We start from the raw sequence: 9,595 nt of genomic DNA on the forward strand, positions 1-9,595 counted from the left end.
AAAAAAAAAAAAAAAAAAGAGTAGTGGTTGCAATTCCTAGTCTCTGACAAAACAGACTTTAAACACAGATCAAAAAGACAAAGAAGGGCATTACATAATGCTAAAGGAAACAATTCAACAAGAATAGCTAAGTATTCTGAATATATATGCACCCAAAACAGAATCACCTAGTTTCATAAAAGAAATTCTTGAGCCTAAGACCTACACAGACACTTAGGCTCCCATACAATAACAGTGGGAGACTTCAACACCACACTGTCAAGATTAGACAGATCAATGAGACAGAAAATTAACAAGGATATTCAGGACTAAACTCAGCTCTGAATCACGTGGACCTAGTAGACGTCTACAGAACTCTCTACCCCAAATCAACAGAATATACATTCTGCCCAGTGCCACATGACACTTATTCTAAGATCAACCACATAATTGAATTAAACCACTCCTCAGGAAATGCAAAAGAACTGAAATCACAACAAACAGTCTCTCAGACCACAGTGCCATCAAATTAGAACCTAGGATTAAGAAACTCACTCAAAACCACACAATTTCATGGAAATTGAACAACTTGTTCCAGAATGACTCCTGGTTAAATGATGAAATTAAGGCAGAAATAAAGAAGTTCTTTGAAACAACAAGAACAAAGGGACATCATATGAGAATCTCTGGGATACAGCTAAAGTAGTGTTAGGAGGGAAATTTATAGCACTAAATGCCCACATAAGAAAGTTAGAAAGATCTCAAATCGACAACCTAACATCACAATTAAAAGAACTAGAGAGGCAAGAGCATGCGAATCCAAAAGCTAGCAGGAGACAAGAAATAACTAAGACCAGACAAGAATTGAAGGAGATAGAGACATAAAAATGCTCCCAAAAAAATCAATGAATCCAGGAGCTCGTTTTTTGAAAAAATTAACAAAATAGATAAAACCTAGCTACACTAATAAAGAAGAAAAGAGAGAAGATCAAACAGACAGAGTAAAAATTTATTAATGGAGATATCATCACTGACCCCACAGAAATACAAACTCAGAGAATACTATATTACCTCTATGCCAATAAACTAGAAAGTCTAGAAGAAATGGATAAATTCCTGGACACATACACCCTCCCAAGAATAAACCAGGAAAAAGTCAAATCGCTGAATAGATTAATAACAAGTTCTGAAATTGAGGCAATAATTAATAGCCTACCAACCAAAAAAAAACCCAGGATGAGACAGATTGACAGACCAATTCTACCAGAGGTACAAAGAGGAGCCTGTACCATTACTTCTGAAACTATTCTGAACAACTGAAAAGGAGAGACTTCTTTCTAACTCATTCTATGAGGCCAACATCATCCTGATACCAAAACGTGGCAGACACACAACAAAAAATACAAAACTTCAGGACAATATCACTGATGAACATCAATGTGAAAATCCTCAATAAAATATTGGCAAACTGAATATAGCAGCACATCAAAAAGCTTATCCACCACGATCAAGTTGGCTTCATCCTTGGGATGCAAGGCTGGTTGAACGTATGCAAATCAATAAACATACCATATAAACAGAACCAAGGAGAAAAACCACATGATTATCTCAATACATGCAGAAAAAGCCTTTCGTAAAATTTAACACCCCTTCATGTTAAAAACGCGCAATGAACTAGATATTCATGGAACATATCTCAAATTCTTCTTAAACTTTTCTAAAGCTTAGAACTAGAGGGAACACTGTCAAACTCATTTTTGGGGCCAGCATCATTCCTATGTCAAAGCCAGACACAATTAGAAAACTACAGGCCACTAAGATGAACATAGATGGAAAAATAATCAAGAGAACACCAGCAAAATGAACTCAAGAACACATCATCAAAGAAATTACACATAATGACCAAGTTGGATTTATCCCTGTCTCAACACTGTTTTTATCATGAAACAATGGTAAAGAGGCTAAAGAGACAACTGAAATACTGGGAGAATAGATTTACCAACCATAGTCTCTCTTAAAAGGTTAATACCTAAAATATGTAAGGAATTCAAACAACCCAATAGCCAAACAAAATAATAACCTGATTAAAAAATAGGTAAAGGGGGCCGGGCGCGGTGGCTCAAGCCTGTAATCCCAGCACTTTGGGAGGCCGAGGCGGGCGGATCACGAGGTCAAGAGATCGAGGCCATCCTGGTCAACACGGTGAAACCCCGTCTCTACTAAAACTACAAAAAGAAATTAGCTGGGCATGGTGGTGTGTGCCTGTAATCCCAGCTACTCAGGAGGCTGAGGCAGGAGAATTGCCTGAACCCAGGAGACGGAGGTTGCGGTGAGCCGAGATTGCGCCATTGCACTCCAGCCTGGGTAACAAGAGCGAAACTCTGTCTCAAAAAAAAAAAAAAAAAAAAAAAATAGGTAAAGGACTTGAAGAGACTTATCTCCAGAGAAGACATAAAAATGGCCAAGAAGTATATGACAAGGTGCTCAACATCACTAGTCATCAGGGAAATACAAATCAAAAACACAATGATTTATACCCTAACATCTGTTGGGATGCTTATTATGAAAAAGACAAGAGATAAGTGGTGCTGAGTGTGTAGAGAAAAGGAAACACTTGTAAACCGTTGGTAGGAATGCAGATTTAGGTGGCCACTTCGGAAAACTTCACAGAGCTTTCTAAAAGAAATTCAACATAGAACTACCATATAGTAATTCCTATAGAATTACCATAATAATCCCTCTTCTGGATATATCCCCAAAGGAAATGAAATCACCACCTTATAAGGATATCTGTGTGTCCATGCTTATTGTAGAATTATTCTCAATAGCCAAGGTGGGAAAATGACCTAAGCGTCTACTGATAGAGGAATGGATAAAGAAATCATGGTATACATATACAACAGAATACTATATGGCCTTACAAAAGGAGATCCTGCCATTTTCGGTAACATGGATGAATTATGTTCAGTAAAATAAGCTAGATATAGGAAGACAAATACTACATTAACTCACTTATATGTGGAATCTTAAAAACATAATCATAAATACAAAGCAGCAGAGTAGAATGGTAGTTCGGAAAGGTCCAGGAGAAATGGGAGATGTGGGCCAAAGGGTAGGAATTTTTTATTTACACAGGATGAATACGTGTAGAGAACTAGCATACAGCATAAACACTGTAGTTGATGATATTGCATTGTATACACTGGAAATCTGTTAAAACAATAAATTTTAGATACTCTTACCACACACGCACACACACATACATGTCAAAAGGAAAGGTGACTATGGAAGATAATGTAGTAATTTATTAAAGTATTTGACTGTTATAAGCACTTCAGCATGCAGATGTATACAGAAACATGTTGTACACCTTACATTTATACAATAAAAATATTACTCATCATTGTTACTGAAAAATAATATTATTTTTCATAGAAACAAAATATAAATTATATTAAGGTAACTGTATACATATTTTAAGCATTTCTCAGTATTAATTTTTAACATGGTGAATATTAAAAGAACCCACAAAAATAATTACTAAAAATAAAAATGTCTGCCCCATTCTACTGAGAGATCTTCAGGGAAAATATTCTAGTAGTCCGGGTTAATTTTTTTTTAACTCTATAGTTTTTGTGGACATAATTACCAAGTCAAAAAAGAATTTGCCTATGAATCATCGGTTATTTCAACGTCCTAGGCATCTCTAAAAATAAGCTGCCAGACAACCTGAACCTGGAAAAGAATTGAAAATTTCCCCATTCAGATGTATTCTTGTTGTTCACTGGTAAGTGCAGGAATTTTTAGAAATCAAGTTGCATTCTCGATGTTCACTGCATTCAATAGCATGGATGTCATAAAAATATTCCCTTATTTATCTGTATGCCTAATCATTAAACTGTAGTATGAAGTAAATACTCAATAATTCACTTGAAATACTCCTCTGTAGTTACTGCAGATTTGAGTGTGACTATTTAAATGTCACCCAATGAGGCAGAGTAGGATGATTACCAACCACCTGCCCATCAAATATATTCCTCTTGAAAGGCATCAAAACTCATGCGCTTGCAGGTAAGAAGCATGGTATAATTATTTCATTTTACTTTAATAAATCATGCCTCAGTTTACTACTGTGAGCCAGGGAGGATTGAAGAGAAAGTGGAATGGACTAAAAACTCTGAGAAATAAAGCACAGCTAAGGAGACAGCCAGAGAAGTTGTAGTTCTGAAATTGGCTGCTTTCTCTCAAACACTGAGAGACTTTCTTTCTAATAGAGATTAGCTTATTTTTCTCACAAAGGTGGAAGGGGACATTTGGAATTTTTTTTAAAAATCACACACTGCTGTATAGGAAGAAAAATTTAACAATACAGTGAGACCCCCAGATCTTTCACACTGATATTAATTAAAACATAAGGCATGTCTATTCTGACAAAGACCAAATACACAATTATATAAGCCAAGATTCATCATCTTTCTCAACATCATCATCCACTGAATGTTTACTGTGTGCCAACAAGTTACGTGCTTTTGAGGCAACCTCACAAAACCTTTATGAGCCACGTACTTTCATGAGCCCCTTTTTTCAAATGAAGAAATTAAAGCCTACAGAAGTTGTAATTAACTGGTCCAAAGTGGCTAAGCTACTAAAGATCTTCTCACTCCAAAGTCCCAGTCTTCCCAAAGAGCAAAGAAGAGATTAATGTGGCTCTAGAATAAAAATACTCTGCAGTATTTGGATAAGAAAATGAGCATTATGGGAAGGAGAAAGCACACAGGATGAAAAGAGAAGAAAACAAGTTATGTTTGTGGTATAACTAGGAGACTGACCGAGTCAGTGGAGGATTTGTATTGAGAAATGGTAGGAAGCAAGCTAGAAGAAAAGACTGGGGGCAAATCAGTCAAATAGATTTCAATGCCAGTCTAAAACCCAGGGCAATTGGAAGACGTTGCACATTTTTTATCAGAGTCCAATACTTGAATAATCCTGTGCTTGTTTTAGGAAATCACACAGGATCATCAGAATTTAGAGCTAAAATTAATTTTATTGACAATCTGGTTAAATACTTTTAATTTAGGGATTAGACACTGAGATTGATGTTAAGGTTCCCTACTCTTTGCTACTTAAAAGTCAAGATAAGTGAACATTACATTTAGCTGAGAAAAGAAATAGCCAGTAACTACTTTTTGAATATGAACCTTTTAATCACTGTTACATTGTTTTATTCCTTGAGAATCTGTGATCTTCTAAAGAAAACAGATTCCTATTTTTATGGTAGGAACTTTATGAATGTAGGCACTTAGTGAAGAAGTAATATAAGTGGTACCAAACACAGAAAATGGATTTAGGAGAAATAAGTGACATGAATTGGGGGAAGGTCATAGGCCCATTTAGCCATGTTCCCCAAGACCCCCAGTACGCCCTTCACCCATAACTACTCACTGACATGGGGGCTTTCAGGTGAATGCCATGGAGATTGCTGGGCAAGTAGCATGGAGAAGACCAATCAGAAAATGCCTCGAGTCACTTGCCTATGTACAATATCTCCCCTTTCAGGCTCTTTGCATTCTGCACTTTCTCAATATTCAGCTACGTCAGATCCTTTTCTCATTTCATTTCATTCATTTTTTTTTAAGAGATAGGGTCTCACTGTATTGTCCAGGATTGCCTCAAATTCTCAGGCTTGCCTCAAACTTTCAGGGCTAAAGCCATACTCCCGCCTCAAGCCTCCTGTGTAGCTGGGACTACAGGCTCATGACACTGCATCTGGCTCTTTCTCTTAATTCTGACCACTGACTTCTAGAATTTCCGGCTACATCACACTGTAATGTGAGCTTATATGTATTTATAGAGGCTGCCAAGAAACAGTCCCAGAAGTGCTGTGTTCCAAATCTGAGAACAGAACTTTGGTTTACTTAATGTATTGTTTGATTTTTAGGCTAGGGAAGCAAATGCATCCTTAAAACCAACTTATGTCCGTCCTGCCTCTGGGAAGCCTTCTCCAACACAGACTTCTTCAAACACAGAAATTATATTTCCAAAAAAAGGTGTGGAAAAGCCATGTCTGATAAATTTCAGTTCTCATAACATAGGCGTTAAGAAAAAGTAAACAATAAAAATGTCATTGAATATATGCATTCACATGTGCGACAAACATAGATAATGCAAATAAAAGTGGTGAAGGCTACCCACTTTCAAAAGCTCATGCCACTTCATTCCAGCCTGGGCAACAGAGCAAGACTCCATCTCAAAAAAAAAAAAAAAAAAAAAAGAAGAAAAGAAAATGATTAGTATAGTTTTGTTGCCAGAAAAGGGGTCTTGTCCCAGACCCCAAGAACGGGTTTTTGGATCTCACACGAGATGGAATTTTTGGGGAGTTACAGTCTAGTGGCATTAAGAGAGTTTATTAGCCACTACTCAGTTACAGAGCAGGGAGTCCTCAGAAAGCAAGAGGAGGAACGCACCTGTTTTAAAGAAAAAAAAACTTTAAAGACAGTTTTACTTTAGTCACAATGACATGATCTCGGCTCACAACAACCTCTGCTTCCTGGGTTTAAGGATTCTCCTTCCTCTACCTCCCAAGTAGTTGATATTACAGGTGTGCACCACCATGACCAGCTAATATTTTTCTATTTCTCTTCCATTTTTACTTTTTTATTAATTTTTTAAATTCAGTGCCCTTAGAGACTGCCAAAAATTGCAAATGCCAACTGTATTTCCAGTCGTCATGGCAGGGTATTGGGAAAAGTTTTCAATTACCAATAACCATGAATCAGATAAACCTCGTTGGCTATGATACTGCCACTGTGCAAAGCTATTTTTTTGTATTCTTAGTAGAGACTGGGTTTCACCATGTTGGCCATGCTGGTGTCTAACTCCTGGCCTCAAGTGATCCACCCTCCTCGGCCTCCCAAAGTGCTGGGATTATAAGTATGAGCCACTGCACCCTGGCCTTAGTGTTTGTTTATCTAGGTTGTTAACAATAGTGTTGTCTCTTATAAAGGACTGTGATCAGTTTGTGTCAGGCTATTAGTATTTTTACTTTTCTATGTCACTATTGATTTAACAATAATTTATCAGCGTACTATTATCTTTAGAGTAAAACTTATTTTTACATTAAGAATGCTTTTTGCTTAAAGTACTGGTATATTTTTATAAGTTTTGGGTCTTTATTTAGTTATTAACTTGTTCCTGCAACCACAAATATTTTATAACCAAAGGTGGTCAACCCCTAAATATATAATCCAACAAATTCAACATGTGTCTATGTGTGTGCGTGTGCGTGTGTGTGTGTGACAGGGTCTCACTCTGTCTCTCAGGCTTGAATGCAATAGTGTGATCATGGCTGGCTCACTGCAGCCTCAAACTCATGGGCTCAAGCGATCCTCCCGCCTCAGCCTCCTGGGTAGCTAGGACCACAGGCGTGCGCCACCACGCCAGCTAATTTTTATATTTTTTGTAGACATGAGGGTCTCGCTATTTTCCCAGACTGATCTTGAACTCCTGATCTCAAGCGATCCTCCCGTTTTGGCCTTCCAGAGTGCTGGGATTACACTCATGAGCCCTACACCCTGCCCAGATTTAACTTTTATTTAAAATAAAGTCACTGTGGTTAAGATGCCTCTGAGAGTTTTGCATTTTAAATGTGAAGGCTATGTTGACTGAATTTTTCCATCAGCTGTAAAATGTGCATCCATATTTATTTCATTCCTATGGTTTCCAATCAATTGTCCCTTCTTCCTTTTTAGAAACACACGGGCTGGTGGGCTCCGTGTCAGCTTGCATTTCCAGAACGATGGCACTGAACACTCGGCACTCCGACTTCAAGTGGTACAGCAGGATGGCCACCAGAGGGCCCATGCAGTGCCGCCGGCCACCAGCAGAGGGCGTGCTGGAGCAAGGCTGCATAACCGCCTAACAGCCAAGCTCCTCTAACAATCAGAAGCCCGGCTTTACATAGGCTTACAACTTGAGATATCACACAAGAAAGGGTCTTGGGTTTACAGTTTTAGAAATTACATGTGAAGGGGTCTTGGTCCATGGAGTAGGTGTGGGGTGGGGGTTTGAACTTGTTTAAGTAAAAACAATGCCTTCCGGAAAGATTCCCCCACACCATGCCTGTGATCTATAGGAGGGCGATTAAGGTGGCGCCCAGTCGGCCAGCCTTTACTTCTATTGAAATGCAGTGTGGAAGTCAAGGGGGAGGTGATCTTAGATGCTTGGGTCTCCTTCCTCACTAGGTCACCTCCCACGTGCACACGGCCACTCTCCCACGTGGGCTACTTTCCAGTCTCACTTACAATCGCTCTGAGTGACTGTGGGAAAAGACAGCTATGGAGCCTGTCCCTTCTCCAAGTCACTCTGCTGATAGACCTGCATAACTCATCTCACTGAACCCTATACCGGCCTGGGAAGAATACCTCTGCCACTGTATTTTAGACAAAGACTATGAGGTGGTCAGGCACCAGGGCTCACACCTATAGTCCCAGCACTCTGGGAGACTGAGGCAGGTGGATCATGACAACAGGAGTTCACTGTTGGAAACAATGGATTTCAATCCATGAGAAACAATATTATTGCAGAGGGCTCCAGAATAATGATCTCAAAGGAGCACTAAAAAGCTAGCAGAATGAAAAACCCCCTTTTCTCCAAGTCAGAGATGTGAGGAAAATCTGCAAGGAGGAAGTCATGCCCTTGGCATAGAAGCAGCTTGTTCCTTGGGAAAAGAGGTAGATCTGGAAGAGCAGGCCAAAGTTGGACAGTAAGCCAAACAGAAATATTGCTGAGCAGAGTCAAGAGGCTGGGGACTTAAGCATACATTTTGGGAGTACCCATAGATGACAGATGGAGAAACATGTCATAAACCCAGCTTCAAATGGCGTTTTGGCATAAAATTATTTTGCTGCCCAAACTGACATTTAATTTTGGTCGAAATGAAATAGACATACCAGCCATCAACTTTTAACCATGTAATTAACCAGCTCTGAATAATGCCATGTCTTTTTACTTTAATGTTCTTTTGAAGATGGGTAATAAATGAACAATGTGCCTGGCCACAGTTTATTTCTAAGTAGAATTCTTTTCCTTCAAAAATTCTGGTTGGAAAATGTGCAAAACCTTTATACAGAAAATTATATAACAATATTGAGAAAAAAATAAAGACCAAAACACATGGAGAAGAAAACATTTATGAATCAGAAGAATCAATGGTACAAAGATTTCAAGTTCCCATTATAGCAGGTATAACTCAAAACAAAACAAAACAAATTTTCAGTTATTCCAAACTGATTCAACACAATTCCAATCAAAATCCTTACAGGTATTCCTGTGGAACATCACAGCCAATTCTAAAATATATGTGGAAATGCACAGGGCCCACTGCTACACATAACCAAGATTTATTATCCACTGAATATCAAGACATAAAACTTGACAAGTGATTCTCAAACTTTTCAGTTTGACATTCCTGTAAATATTGAGATTCTAAAATGCTTTAGTTAACATGGGTTATAGCTATTACATTTATCCCATTAAAAATTAAAACAGGAAATTTTATTTATTTATTGAGAAGGAGTCTCCCTCTGTCACCCAGGCTAAAGTGTGTGGCACGATCTCG

The 9,595-nt window shown here is 38.3% G+C and overlaps 1 long non-coding RNA gene and 1 other non-coding gene across 2 annotated transcripts in view; both read right to left on the reverse strand.

The window, feature by feature from the left end:
* LOC116539182 overlaps positions 1–8,983 on the reverse strand; it is a 17,046-nt gene extending 8,063 nt beyond the window's left edge. The window contains exon 1 of the long non-coding RNA XR_004263941.1: positions 8,515–8,983. This is a non-coding gene — a long non-coding RNA (uncharacterized LOC116539182). The remainder of the gene's footprint in view (positions 1–8,514) is intronic.
* On the reverse strand, positions 6,656–6,795 carry LOC116539242. Its single transcript, XR_004263958.1, has one exon. It is a non-coding gene; the product is annotated as a U4 spliceosomal RNA (small nuclear RNA).
* Positions 8,984–9,595: the final 612 nt, after the last annotated feature.

Source organism: Sapajus apella, unplaced genomic scaffold (assembly GCF_009761245.1).
Source record: "Sapajus apella isolate SASKATOON/1434 unplaced genomic scaffold, GSC_monkey_1.0 scaffold126, whole genome shotgun sequence".
In the NCBI taxonomy this organism is placed as follows: Eukaryota; Metazoa; Chordata; class Mammalia; order Primates; family Cebidae; genus Sapajus; species Sapajus apella.